The sequence below is a fragment of the Myxocyprinus asiaticus genome, chromosome 35, assembly GCF_019703515.2.
Source record: "Myxocyprinus asiaticus isolate MX2 ecotype Aquarium Trade chromosome 35, UBuf_Myxa_2, whole genome shotgun sequence".
In the NCBI taxonomy this organism is placed as follows: Eukaryota; Metazoa; Chordata; class Actinopteri; order Cypriniformes; family Catostomidae; genus Myxocyprinus; species Myxocyprinus asiaticus.
The window spans coordinates 35,399,422-35,414,853 of NC_059378.1; the positions used below are offsets into that span (position 1 = coordinate 35,399,422).

The following is a 15,432-nucleotide window of genomic DNA, read 5'->3' on the forward strand; positions in this document are numbered from 1 at the left end:
ATTCGCCGGGGGGGGGGGGCTTGTCACGAGGAGCGTGAGGTCCAAGAACCACGTCTGGGCAGGCCAGTAGGGTGCTACCAGGACAACCTGCTCCTCATCCTCCTTGACCTTGCACAGGGTCTGTGCAAGTAGGCTCACTGGGGAAAAAATGCATATTTGCGCATGCCAGGGGGCCAGCTGTGTGCCAGCGTGTTTATGCTGGGGGGGGCCTCGGTCAGGGCGTACCAGAGCGGGCAGTGGGGTGGATTCTTGGGAGGTGAACAGGTCCACCTGTGCCTGTTCAAATTGACTCCAAATCAACTGGACCACCTGAGGGTGGATTCTCCACTCTCCCCTGAGGATAACCTGTCGTGACAGCACGTCTGCTGTAGTGTTGAGGTTGGCCGGGATGTGAATGGCTCGCAGCGACTTGAAGTGCTGCTGACTCCAGAGGAGGAGATGGCGGGTGAGTTGTGACATACAATGAGAGTGCAGACCGCCTTGGCAGTTGACATATGCTACCGTTGCCGTGTTGTCTGTCTGAACTAACACGTGCTTGCCCTGGATCAACGGCCGATACCTCTGCAGGGCGAGCAGAATTGCCAACAACTCGACGCAGTTGATGTGCCAATGCAGTCGCGGGCCCGTCCACAAGCCGGCGGTTGCGTGCCCATTGGAAACAGCGCCCCAGCCCGTTTTGGAGGTGTCTGTCATGACCACGACGTACCTGGAGACCAGTTCTAGGGGAACACCTGCCCATAGAAATGAGAGGTCGGTCCAAGGGCTGAAAAGTCGGTGACAGACCGGCGTGATGACCACGCGATGTGTCCCGCGGCGCCATGCCCATCTTGGGACTCGAATCTGAAGCCAGTGCTGAAGTGGTCTCATATGCATCAACCTGAGAGGGGTGGCCACTGCTGAGGATGCCATATGCCCCAGGAGCCTCTGAAAAAGTTTCAGTAGAACCGTTGTTTTCTGTTTGAACACTTTCAAACAGACCAACACCGACTGGGCATGCTCGTTCGTGAGGCGCGCTGTCAAAGAGACCGAGTCCAACTCCAAACCGAGAAAAGAGATGCTCTGAACCAGGAGGAGCTTGCTCTTTTCCCGGTTGACCCGAAGCTGAGGTGTGAGAGCACCAAGTCCCTGTGTGCGCACAACATGTCCCGAGAGTGAGCTAAGATTAGCCAGTTGTCGAGATAGTTGAGAAAGCGAATATCCACCTCCCTTAGTGGGGCAAGGTCTGCCTCTGCAACCTTCATGAAGATGCAAGGAGAAAGGGACAGGCTGAAAGGGAGGACCTTGTACTGATATGCCTGACCCTCAAATGCAAACCGCAGGAAGGGTCTGTGTCGTGGAAGGATCGAGACGTGGAAGTACGCATCCTTCAGGTCTACTGCTGCAAAAAAACCAATCTTGATGCCGGACGCTCGCCAGAATGAATTTCCACGTCCACATCTTGAATGGGAGTCTGTGTAAAGCCCAGTTCAGTACTCACAGGTCCAAAATTGGCTGCAACCCACTGCCTTTTTTCGGTACGATGAAGTAGGGGCTGTAAAACCCCTTCTTCATCTCGGCTGGAGGGACAGGTTCTATCGCGCCCTTCCGTAGGAGGGTAGCGATCTCCACGCAAGGTAGCAGCATTTCCGTCCTTCACCAAGGTGAAGTGGACACCACTGAACCTGGGCGGACGCCCAGTGAACTGAATCACGTAGCCGAGTCGGACGGTCCGGCCAGCCATCGTGATGGATTGGAAAGCGCAAGCCACGCGTCCAAGTTCTGCGCAAGGGGGACCAATGGGACAACGTCGTTGGACGTACTGGCAGGTGGGGCCTCGCGGCGGGGTGGAGCTCGAGATGCCACAACATGTCGTGGCCGTGCTGAGTCTAAGGACACCGAAGCACTTACTTGGCTCCTTGTGACCACCCCCGGAACTGCCTGGGACAGGGGTGGAAGAGGCCTGTCCTCGTGACCCGTGGAGACTGTCACAGCTGGGCGCTCAGGGGCGGGAGACCACCGCTGGAGCGCCAAACCTGCCAAATAGAGTGGTGGACGGTGGTCGTGATGACGGCTGTGCACACCGAATACGTGACCCAGGGTACAAGGAAACCGCTCTTGCTGAACTCACTACTTGCCACTTGGGCGTACAGCGCAATTAAATGCAAAAGGTAACAGAAAGATGGAGAGGTCTGCTTACCAGCTCCAGAGCAGCGGGTTTCGTTGTCCCTGGGTCGCCCGTCTCATGGGCGCTTTGAAGCCTTTCACAGGTTCTGGGTGGCCGCGAGACAGGTGGTGTCTGCTTCCTGCGGTGGGCTCCGGGCCAAAGGGGTGGACTGCGGCAGAGCCAGTGCAGTCACCGCAAGGGGACGCCCTTGGCGGTGAGTAGACGGGGTGCGGGATCTGAGCCACGCCGGGGCAGGATATGCCGGATAGCCTACGTCTACTGCTTCACCATCGAGAACTGCTGGGCAAAGTCCTTGACGGTGTCGCTGAATAGACCAGCCTGGGAGATGGGGGCAGCAAGGAATCGTGTCCTGTTGGCCTCACCCATCTCGACCAGGTTGAGCCCAAGGTGGTGCTCCTGGGCCACTAATGTGGACATCGTCCGCCCGAGAGACCGCACCGTGACCTCCGTCACTTGGAGAGCGAGGTCGGTCGCCGAGCACAGTTCCTGCATCAATCCAGGGGCGGAACTACCCTCGTGCAGTTCATTTAGCGCCTTGGTGGACTTGCAGGAGAGCCAAGGCGTGCAGGGCAGAGGCGGCTTGTCCAGCGGCACCGTAGACCTTGGCCGTCAGAGACGACGTAAACCTACAGGCCTTGGACGGGGGCTTTGGGCACCCACGCCAGGTGGCGGCGCTCTGCCGGCATAGGTGCACCGCGAGCGCCTTTATCCACCGGGGGATTGCTAAATAGCCCTTGGCCGCCCCACCATCGAGGGTAGTGAGGGCAGGGAAGCTGAAAAGATCGGTGCCTCCCACAACCTTGTCAGCTCTTCATGCACTTCCGGGAAGAAAGGAACGGGGGCGGGGCGTGGCTTTGAGCTGCCTGGGAAAGCATGTCGTCATCTCCGCGTCAGCCTGTGACTGGGCAATCGTCCCCGAAGGGAGGAGCCCAGCTGAGGCTTCCGCGTCCGACTGGACGAGCCCGCTCTCCGATGCTGCGCTCGAGAGCTCATCACTTTCGTGGACTCCGAATAAGAGGTCGAACTCGCCTTGAGACGAGCCGGCGGACTCATCCGGAAGCCCGATCGGGGCAGACTAGCGTGCTGGGGAATGGGAGGTCCGCAGGGGGATACCCGGCGGAGGCGGTCCCATTGGGGTCCCCAGATCGCCCCCAGTGCTAGCCGCGCTAGCCTTATACCCGTGGGTAAAAGGACCGAGGCGGGGAGCCTCTGGGGTGGCTTGCTTTCTTACGAAGGCAAGCCGCGACCGCATCGTTGCCATGGACATGTCCTCGCAATGAGAACATGACCATCCACGAACGCTCTCTCCATGTGAGCAGTGCCCAGACACGAAAGACAGCGATCGTGACCGTCAGAAGGCGAGAGATGACGAGCGCAACCAGGAATAACACACAATCGGAAAGGCATCTTTAAAAAGACGCGTCTTTAAAAAGACATTCCATGTGTGCCGCTCTTTTAGAGAAATATACTCTTATTTCTTCCGAAGCGCCCAGGGGCATTCTCTGAATTGCAGTGCAGAGGGGGGAGAAGCCACTGAAATGCGCCGTCAGATCCAGTAGAGGTGAATGAACAGCCAGTGAGCGTGACCATTCGGCTCCGAAGAGAAAATCTGAATGAGTGTTTGTATACCAGCTCCTTTTATACTCGTATATCCGGGGGAGTGGCATGCAAATACCACTCGCCAACTTTCAAAGACCAGAGGTGTCTCGGGCTCCCAAGAGTGACCCCTAGTGTCACTACATTGACACAATGTCGAGTGAGTGACAGATAGGGAACACCGGACTTGAGCAGTCCGATGGCAAAGTTGTCGCGGGGGCTCTTGTAGGTGTACATGGACTGTTTGAGTTTTCTTTTTTCTGTTTGTTTGGTTCGGGGAGAAGTTTGGGGTTTGACTGTTGCACTAATGTTGGAATGTGAAAAATGTAAAAAAAAAATTTTTTGAACACAATCTATTTTTTCTAATATGTCAAAATGTCACGTTAGTATGAGTGGATTGTCTCTCTCTACATGGAATGTGAATGGGTTGGAGCACCCCATAAAAAGAAGGAAAGTTATTTCTCTTCTTAAACGTAAGAAATACGATATAGTGTTTCTTCAAGAAATGCATCTTTCCCCACAGGAAGCTGAAAAATTTGGGAAGATATGGGGTGTACATGTTTTCTTTAGTGCTGGCTCAAGTAAGAGCAGGGGAGTCATTACACTGATAAGTAAGCATCTACAATTCAAATGTCTCAAACAGATTATAGATAAATTAGGTCATTATTGTTTAACAGAAATTCAGGGGCAAAGTTTGATTTTGGCTAATATTTACACACCTAACGCTGATGATCAGGGCGTTTTTATAGATCTTGAAGGGATGTTGCAAGCCGCTGGCACCCCTCATGATATAATACTGGGAGGAGACTTTAATCTGTTGATGGACTCAGTCCTTGATCATAGTGAAGCAAAAGTGTGTAAGCCCCCTACAGCAACACTGATGCTTCACAGGATGTGTAAAAATCTTGGTCTTACAGATATTTGGAGACTTTTGAACCCATCTGGTAGGGACTATACATTTTTTTTAACAGTCCATAAGATTTATTCTAGAATAGATTTTTTTTATATCTAAGTCCCTCATTTCATCTGTTGTTGATTGCTGAATTGGAAACATCTTATTCTCAGATCATGCCCTGGTGAGTTTAGAGGTGTTGCCACATATGGAGAAAAAGAAATCATATAGTTGGCGCTTTAATGTATCCCTTTTGCAAAGACCTGAATTTCAACAAATGTTAAAGCTGAAATCAATGTTTAAATGGAGACCAACTGGTCCTCAGTATCCTCTGTGGGCGTGGCTTAGGAGGCACTTAAGGCGGTTTTTAGGGGTCAGATCATACATTATGCCTCATTCATCAAATAATCCAAAGCACAAGAACTCGTGGAGTTGGAAGAGAATATTAAAAAGGCAGACCTGAAGCACCGAATGTCGTCTGATGGCCTCAGAGAATTGACCCGATTGAAATACAGATATAATACTATTTTGTCACGGAAGGTGGAGTTTTGGCTATTCAGGGCAAGACAGTCATACTTTGAGTCGTGGGACAAAGCGGGGAAGCTTTTGGCTAGATATATAAAGCAGAGAGGGTCTTTTTCTACCATTAGAAAGTGAAATCTGTTGGTGGTGAAATATTTACCTCGGCCATTGATATTAATAATGCTTTTAAAGAATTTTATCTTGATTTCTATAGTTCCATGTCTTTGTCTACTGATGAAGGTATTAGAAACTTTGTGGAAACATTAGAACTCCCTAAACTGATGACTGAGCAAAAAAATTTCTCTTGATTCTGAGATAACCTTGGAGGAGCTTGGCGAGGTAATTAAGGCCTTGCCTACAGGCAAGGCTCCAGGGCCAGACGCTTTGCCGCTGAATTTTTTAGATCTTATGCTACAGAACTGGATCCACTTTTGTTAGAATTTTATATGGAATCATTAAAGAATGGAAAGTTTCCGCCAACCATGACACAAGCCTGGATAAGTCTGATTCTTAAAAAGGACAAAGATCCAAGTGAGTGTAAGAGTTACCTTCCAATTTCCCTGGTCCAGCTAGACGTAAAAATATTGTCAACCTTTTTGGCTAACTGATTAAGTTATGACATCTCTTATACATATAGATCAGGTGGGGTTTATTCGGGGCCGCAGCTCTTCTGATAACATTAGGCGTTTCATCAATATCATGTGGTCAGTGGCGAATGATCAGACTCCTGTCGCTGCCATCTCACTTGACGCTGAAAAGGCGTTTGATATGGTAGAATGGGATTGTCTTTTTAAGATTTTGGAAATATATGGGTTCGGGAATACTTTTATTGGATGGATTATGTTATTTTATAGACACCCGGTAGCAGCGGTACAAACAAACGGATTAATTTCAGATTATTTTACTCTGGATAGGGGCACCTGGCAGGGTTGCCCTCTTTCCCCATTATTGTTCTGTCTTACCCTACCATTAGCAGCCGTGATAAGAAAGGAAGATGATTTTTCAGGGGTGGTGGCGGAAGGTATGGCGCATAAACTTTTGCTTCATGCAGATGATATTTTATTATTCGTCTCCAACCCTACTAGATCTCTGCCTTGCCTCCACAGAATTATTAATTCCTTTTCTAAGTTCTCAGGATACAAAGTTAATTGGTCTAAATCCGAAGCTTTAGCTCTGACAGCATACTGCCCGGTAATGGCTTTTCAGCCATGCGCCTTTCAGTGGCCCAAACAGGGCATTAAGTATTTGGGTATTTTATTCCCAGCAAATTTGTGTGATTTAGTTAAGAGTTAATTTTGCCCCTTTAATAAAAAGTTTTTTGAGTGATGTGGGCAGGTGGGCTTCATTACATTTATCTATGATTGGGAAGGATATTGTTATTAAAATGAATTGTATTCCAAAATTCAACTACTTGCTACAGTCTCTACATATGGATGTGCCCCTCTCTTATTTCAAGCAATTTGATAGCATAGCGAAGTCCTTCATTTGGAATGGTAAACGTCCCAGATTACATTTCAGTAAACTGCATAGGCTGATTGACAAAGATTTTGTTTTATTATTATACATTCGGTCTCAGACATTTGGCTCATTGGTCGCTTCCACCTGAGAGAGCCCCTCCCTGGTTTTGTATTGAACAGGAAGTTCTTGCCCTTATTTCGTCATTGCAAAACCTTTCTATCAAACTAACTGGGGAAGTCAAGTTACACCCCGTTATCTCTTATTTGCACTCAGTATGGACAAAAGTGTCCAGAGTGTTTAATTCGGACATTTATTTAATGTTGCCTTGAGCACATGGCTGAACCCAAAATTATGTATTAATAAGTCCCCTTGAGAGTGTTGAGATCCTTTGAAAATTTGGTTCAGCATTTTGGGATTCCCAGATCTCAGTTTTTTAGGTATTTACAGCTGTGCCACCTGCTCTGTAGTATGTTTGGGAGTAGCATACACCCCCCTAAAGCGGCAGACACTCTGGGAGTGGTGATTACTGCTTTTGGAAAAAGTCATGAGACATCAGTGTATTACTCCCTGCTAATTCAGAGTCTGGGAGATGGAGCTTTAACTTCTATCGAAAGATTATGGGAGAAAGATTTAAACTTGGTATTGAAGGAGGGAGTGTGGGCTAGGATTTTAAAAAATGTCAAGTCTGCATCTAGAGATGCAAGGGTGCGCCTTATGCAATTCAAGATTTTACATTGATTCTATTGGACCCCCTTTAGATTGTATAGGCTTGGTCTTAAAGACACACCCACCTGCTGGTGATGTCAATCAGAAGATGGAGGCACAACCCATGTCTTTTGGTGGTGTGTTAAGATCCAAGAATTTTGTTTGAAGGTTTGAGTTTTATGTGTGATGTATTGGGCACTCAAATTTAATTTTGCCCCAGACTCTGTATTTTAGGCAATGGGGTGGTCATCAATATAGAGAATAAGCACATAAAAAATTGGGTCCTAACCAGCGTCATGATCGCCAGACAAATAGTTTTAAGGGGATGGAAGTCGGCTGGAGCGCCACCATTTCAGGAGTGGTGCTCCAAGATGGGGAGGGTGGTGGCTTTTGAAGAAGGGTCATCTAGAAGACTGGGGAATTTGGACTTGTTTGTGGGGAAATGGGGCAAATATCTGGGTTTTGTGGAGGGCTCTCGGGGAGGGGCAGTGGAGAGAGAGGTGTAGTGGTTAATGTGTGTAATTATGATTATATATTATATATATATATATATATATATATATATATATATATATATATATATATATAATTTTTTGTGTGTGTGTGTCTATAATCATGTGTGACCACTGGGGTGTTGTTGGGGGTTGGGGTGGGTTTGGGGATTGGAGAGTAGCATGAAACTCCATGTGCTGGGAGTCTCGCACAGCGAGCCACATGATAAGATGTGCAGATTGACAGTCTCAGAAGCAGAGGCAACTGAAACTTTTCTTCCACCTCCCGGACTGAGGTGAGTAAAAGTGCCAGCACGAGGACCTACTAAGTAGTGGGAATTGGGCATTCCAAACTGGGAGAAAAGGGGATTTTTTTTTAATCCTTTAAAATTTGTATGTCTCCAGACCTACAAAGAGACTTTAGTAGAGGTTTTATGTGTTATAAGAAAAAAGCAAATCTATAACTTTCCTACATTTTGTGAGCTGCTGAGCATGACTTTTATCAAAAGACAACAATAATAGTCTTATAATAATTATGAGTTTCAATAACGTCCATACGTTTTCATGTAGAAAAAAGCGTGTCTACATATCTATTCACTTCAGTAAAATACGTTCTAAGAAGTGTTCTAAGAGCACAGCAGATCTATCTTTTCTCCTACAGTTTGTTGCCTGCACACCAACATAGAGGTAAAAAAACAGGAACTGATATTAGGAACAGCTTTACATATTTAACACAGATCTAGTAATCTGCTTAAATTGGCAAAAACAACTGATCAAACTATTACCTCACAAACATAATGTAAAAAGTAGTGATGTGCTCGATGCCGAATACCTCATTCGGAAAGGCACGGATAATGACTTCAAAACGAATAACGGATTCATTTGAATAATATAAAAAATATTCATATGACTGATTATCCAAGAAGCACAAAGTTAAAGCGACATTTTAAATAAACATACAAAATTACAAAGAATTTATGAATCTGTGCTGCCAATCAGGGGCGGACTGGCCATAGGGAGAACTGGGACTTTTCCGCAAAATGGGGCAGAACGGGCGGGGATAAGCTGAAACAGGCCGCTGCGTTATGCCAAACGGGCCGCGACTGGCTGAAGAGGGCCGCAAAATGGCACCACGTTATGCCGAAGGGGGCCATGATATGCAGAAAAGGTCAGCGACACCTCCCCCACTCAACAACATTTGGGCCAGCGACAAACTGCCACCCCCCCACCCCAACAACTTTGGGTCAGTTTTTGTGTAAAATCCAGGGCCGAATTTCTCTTCCCAGTCCGCATCTGCAGCCAATATTTCTAAATTGTAAACCTTGTGAATGAAAATGTGCATGTTGTGATATCAAATCGGATGGGCACGGTCTCGACTCCATTTGCGGTCTCTGTTAATTGTGCGTGTCTGGAGCTTATCACCTGGTGCTCTCACACCTCAGCCGACAAGGGCTTCGGGTCAACTGGGAAAAGAGCAAGCTCCTCCCGGTTCAGAGCATAAACCATTTTAATTATGAAAGCACAACTGCGGTGCTTCTGCCTTTGGCTCAAAACATCCCTAAGCAGCACAAATGTGCTGTGCACGTGCCACAACTGCAGTGTATTTTGGGTCATGCAACAAACTCCCACGACACCACAAAGCAACGCAAATGTGCTGTACAGGTGCCGCAACTGCGGTGTCCTTCAGACCATGCGACAAACTCCCACCACACCGTAAAGCAATGCAAATGTGTTGTCCAGGTGCCGCAACAGCGGAACATTTCAGACTGTGCCACTAAATCTCCCACAACACCGCAATCATGTTTCCTGTTTCCTCTTATGTTTCCTCTTATTAAAAGTCTAGGGGCATAGCTCATAAATATATACCCAAAAAAAATCCGCAATGCAGGCTCTCCCATTCTAATCACAGAGTGGGCTCTCTCATTCGAATGCAGTGTGGGATTTCACGTCATTCATTCCTTGGGCTCTCCCATTCGAATGCAGTGTGAGATTTCACGTCATTCATTCCTTGGGCTCTCCTGTCCAAAATGCAGTATGATCTCTCCTGTTCGAGTGCAGTGGTGGTGCAGTAATCTTAAGAGCCTTTTAGCTTTTCCGATTAACCTTGGCATTGGCATTTCCTTTGCGCATGGTCGAAATGAGCCCGACACACAATAAGGTGTGCCTAAACGTGATAAACCATATGTGCCCTATTTGATACTGCAGCCACAGTGCCCCACCAGATAATGTGCAGCAGCACCCGCCCACAATCAATACTGCCGCAGCATTGCCTGCATACTCTCGACTATGCCACAGCATCACCCCTTTCGCATTTTGATACTGCAGAGCCCTGCCAAACGTAATAAAGTTGTATTCTTAACTAACTTTTCGCTTCTCTCAAAGCTGCATATAAACGTAATTGAAACATTTTCCATAACTAAACTTTTGCTTCCCTTACAGATGTATATAAAGGTAATAAATTTACATATTCCTAACTAACCATTTGCTCCCCCTACAGGTAAGTACAAACTAACCTTTGCTTCCCTTACAGGTGTTGATAAATCTAATGAAGTCTTTGTGCCCTGCTCGATACAGCATCAACAGTGCCCTGCCATGACAAACATAATAAAGTTGTATCCTTAACTAAATTTTTGCTTCCCTCAAAGCTGCATATAAACATAATTGACACGTTTTCCATAACTAACCTTTTGCTTCTCTTACAGACATGTATAAAAGGTAATAAATTTACGTATTCCTAACTAACCATTTGCTCCCCTACAGGTAAGTACAAACTAACCTTTGCTTCCTTTACAGGTGTTAATAAATCTAATGAAGTATTTTGTGCCCTACTCAATACAACAGCAACAGTGCCCCACTCATACCAAATGTGTGTACACAGTTGTTAATATTTTCTCCACAGGTGCTTTCAATGTCTAAGTTCAATACTTTCATAGAAGTGCATTTACAGCAATGGAAACACAGCAGCGCTCCCACACGAGCTCCTTCACTATGCCCCCAAATACTCAATCCACTGCCGCAGCAGTGGTTTAAACTGCATCTCTTTCTGACCTTGTTAGAGCCAGTTGTCCTTTGTCTTTGAAGACTGTAGTGTACAGTTTTGTATGAAATCTTCAGTTTTTGGGCAGTTTCAAGCATTGTATAGCCTTCATTCCTCAAAACAGTGATTGACTGACGAGTTTCTAGAGAAAGTTGTTTCTTTTTTTGCCATTTTTGACCTAATATTGACCTTAACCCTCAGGGGTCGACGGCCATGCTGGCACGTCCTGCTGGATTTTTTCCTTGTAACAGCGGAAACAACTTAAAATACTCTGTCATTTTGGGGCATACAGATAAGTGTAAGACATCATTAGAAAATATAAAGGGTCTACTTTTATTTGTGTACACTCACAATAACAACAAAACTCAGTGCTTTTGTAAAATAAAGAAAATAAACATGGTGCGCTTTCAGCCGTCTCTGTCTCTGCGAGCATCTTTCTGAAACACGTCACAAAAATGAACTAAAACTACGCGAATACTTATCAGACAAACATGAAACATATGTCTAAAGAAAGATTAAAATGTCTACTTTTAAATAAAACAATTCAAATTTAAAACAAATATTCTCCCGCAATGTAATCTGTATGAAACAAAGCGATGTACAGTTTCTCCTGGCTCAGCTAATTATCGCTAATGTGATCCCACCCACCAGCAGAGCGCGCTATTCATACGGTAATGTGCTGAGGCGATCAATGCAAATGGTAAACGCCCCCGAGGCAAGTTTTATATATATATATATATATATATATATATATATATATATATATATATATATATATATATATTAAAATGCAATTTATTCCTGTGATGTAAAGCTGAATTTTCAGCATCATTACTCCAGTCTTCTGTGTTACATGATCCTTCAGAAATCATTCTAATATGCTGATTTGTTCAAGAAACATTTATTATTATTATCAATGTTGTAAACAGTTGTATAAAAAAAATTTCAGGATCCTTTGATGAATAGAAAGTTCAGAATAACAGCATTTATCTGAAATAGAAAGCTTTTGTAACATTATACACTACCATTCAAAAGTTTGGGGTCAGTAAGTATATTTGTATTTTATTTTTTTGTAAAGAAATTAATACTTTTATTCAGCAAGGATGCATTATATTGATCAAAAGTGACAGTAAAGACATTTATAATGTTACAAAAGCTTTCTATTTCAGATAAATGCTGTTATTTTGAACTTTCTATTCATCAAAGAATCCTGAATTTTTTTGAATCAGATATTACATTTTATTCTGTTCCCAGGGGAGGTGTCTTTGTCTCCTCATGTGTGAATCACATCAATATTCATGATCATTCACGCCTCCTCGCATATGGCCTTTCTAACACTAAAAGTGTCTTACAAAAGTTAAATGACTATATTGTTTTGTATGATCAGGATGGTTTTCATATCATTTTGTAGCAAACACTCTAGGCTACAAGATCCAGTTCTCAAACGTCTTGTGAACAAATGTTTAGTATGTGTTATATGGCCTTATTTCAGTGACTTAACCTTTTTGTTTTTTCAAAAACCACACATAAACATGATTTTCTCAAAAATACAAACATGTACATACATTTTGCTCACATATTATTGTAGCCCAGTTTGTGTTGAATACAGTGTTATCAGACATTAGCCATTAGTATGTTTTTAAGCAACTGAAAAAAGCACAAATGTCAAGGCATGTCAAAACTACTCCAGGGCCCAAAACACCCTCAGACCCCAGAAGGTTAAAGGAATAGTTCACCCAAAAATGAAAATTTGGCCTCACCCTAAGGCCATTCAAGCTGTACAGTCTCTGAGTTTCTTTCTTCATCAAAACAGAATTTAATATTTTTAGGATTTCATTTCAGGCCTCCTCCTTCAAACAATGTAAATTAATGTACTCCATTTTTTGACGGTCCAAAATGCATATTTAGGGTGCATCAAAATAATCCACACGACTCCAGTCGACAAATTAAGTTCTTCTGAACCCAAACGATTGATTATTTTTAGAAACAAAATAATACTTATATACTTTTTAACTACAAATGTTCGCTTATTTGTATGAGTGTATTGTTCAAAATGGTCGTTTGGTGTGTGTATCCTGGATGCTTCAACCTTCAGAAACCCCAAAGAAAACGGACGCCAGGAAAAATATTAACTTTTCATCAATTGCCTATACATGATCATGAGCGACTGAAGCTCTGGCTTATCACGCTGAACCTGGATATCAGTACACCCCTACATTCTCTCAAATATTGGAGGGTGTGCAGTGAACATTTTACCCCTGAGGATTTCAGACCATCTAAAGTAGCAAAGGGTCGATATCTGAATTCATTAGCTGTGCCCGTGCTGTTTTTCCAGCGAACTCAGGTATGCATGAAAACAGTCACGCCTCCCTCGGGCTCTGCAAATCCCTCAGCGCTCCGTTCCTCATCACTCGATTTCTAATTCCCTGCACTTGCACTCAATTTACTCGCTCATCACTGCCTGCATAAATAAGTTTGTGAAGCTTCTCTTCTGTGTGATATCACCTGTACCATTGATCTCACTGTGTAAATCCTGTGAATCTCAGTAAATGTTCTCGCACTTGGTTTCACTAACTACAACTTTTGTGGCTTGAATTCCTGACAGTCATTTAGCCTATATATTTCTGCTAAAGAAAAAGCACAAGTAGATAACGCAACGGCATTGCTCCGAAATAAAGGATGGTTATTTACTGCAGTAATGTTTTTTGTATTTTTATTATTATTATTATTTGGAAATTATTTTTTATTTTATATTGTTTTGAAATTGTTTTGGACTGTTTTGGTTTGTGAATGGTGCTTGGTCTTTAGTCTGTGCAAGTTTCTCGCGTCCTGCCTCCTCCTCCACGTGTGACCTTACCAACAAGCTTACGTCATCCCTCTCATGAGCGCGCATCACAGAGACATACAGAAGCAACAATTTGTAGTTAAAAAGTATATAAGTATTGTTTTGTTTCTAAAAATAATCAATCATTTGGGTTCAGAAGAACTTTATTTGTCAACTGGAGTCGTGTGAATTATTTTGATGCATCCAAAATTGCGTTTTGTACCATCAAAAAATGGAGTACATTCACTTGCACTGTTGGAATGAAATCCTAAAAATCTTTAATTCTGTTTTGATGAAGACAGAAACTCTTCATCGTGAGATGGCCTGAGGGTGAGTAAATTATCAGCAAATTTTCATTTTTGGGTGAACTATTCCTTTAAGACATACCAGTCTATTGCATACTGTGGCAACTCAAAAACAAACACATAGACATTGTTAAGCTTCATTTAACGAACCAGTTAGCTTTCAACTGTGTTTGATATAATGGCAAGTGATTTTTTAGTACCAAATTAGCAATTTAGCATGATTACTCAAGGATAAGGTGTTGGAGTGATGGCTGCTGGAAATGGGTAAAAAATGACTTATTTCAAATAGTGAAGATGCTGTTTTTTTACATCAGTAATGCCCTGACTATAATTTGTGATCAGATGAATGCCACTTTGGTGAATTAAAGTACCAATGTCCTTCTGAAACAGCAAAATCTGTACATTATTCCAAACTTTTGGCCGCCAGTATGTATATACTTATATATTGAAGTCAGAAGTTTACATACACTTAGGTTGAAATCATTAAAACTCATTTTTTAACCACTCCACAGATTTAATATTAGAAAACTATAGTTTTGTCATGTAGGACATCTACTTTGTGCATGACATGAGTAATTTTTCAAACAACTGCTTACAGACAGATTGTTTCACTTTTAATTGACTATATCACAATTCTAGTGGGTTAGAAGTTTACATTCTCTAAGTTAACTGTGCCTTTTATGCAGCTTGGAAAATTTCAGAAAATTATGTCAAGCCTTTAGACAATTAGCCAATTAGCTTCTGATAGGAGGTGTACTGAATTGGAGGTGTACCTGTGGATGTATTTTAAGGCCTACCTTCAAACTCAGTGCCTCCTTGCTTGACATCATGGGAAAATCAAAAGAAATCAGCCAAGACCTCAGAAAAAAAATGATGGACCTCCACAAGTCTGGTTCATCCTTGGGAGCAATGTCCATACACCTGAAGGTACCACGTTCATCTGTACAAACAATAGTATACAAGTATAAACACCATGGGACCATGCAGCCATCATACTGCTCAGGAAGGAGATGCATTCTGTCTCCAATTGATGAACATAGTTTGGTGCGAAAAGTGCAAATCTATACCAGAACAACAGCAAAATCTTGTGAAGATGCTGGAGGAAACAGGTAGACAAGTTTCTATATCCACAGTAAAATGATACATTGACATAACCTGAAAGGCTGCTCAGCCAGGAAGAAGCCACTGCTCCAAAACTACCATAAAAATTCCAGACTACAGTTTGCAAGTTCACATGGGGACAAAGATCTTACTTTTTGGAGAAATGTCCTCTGGTCTAATGAAACAAAAATTGAACTGTTTGACCATAATGACCATTGTTATGTTTGGAGGAAAAAGGGTGAGGCTTGCAAGCCGAAGAACACCATCCCAACCGTGAAGCATGGGGGTGGCAGCATCATGTGGTGGGGGTGCTTTGCTGCAGGAGGGACTGGTGCAC

The 15,432-nt window shown here is 43.7% G+C and overlaps 1 protein-coding gene across 2 annotated transcripts in view; it reads right to left on the bottom strand.

Annotated features, from left to right (window-relative positions):
* The window catches only part of LOC127426072 (ERC protein 2-like), a 118,426-nt gene that overhangs the window by 80,538 nt on the left and 22,456 nt on the right, over positions 1-15,432 (bottom strand). The window lies entirely within an intron of this gene.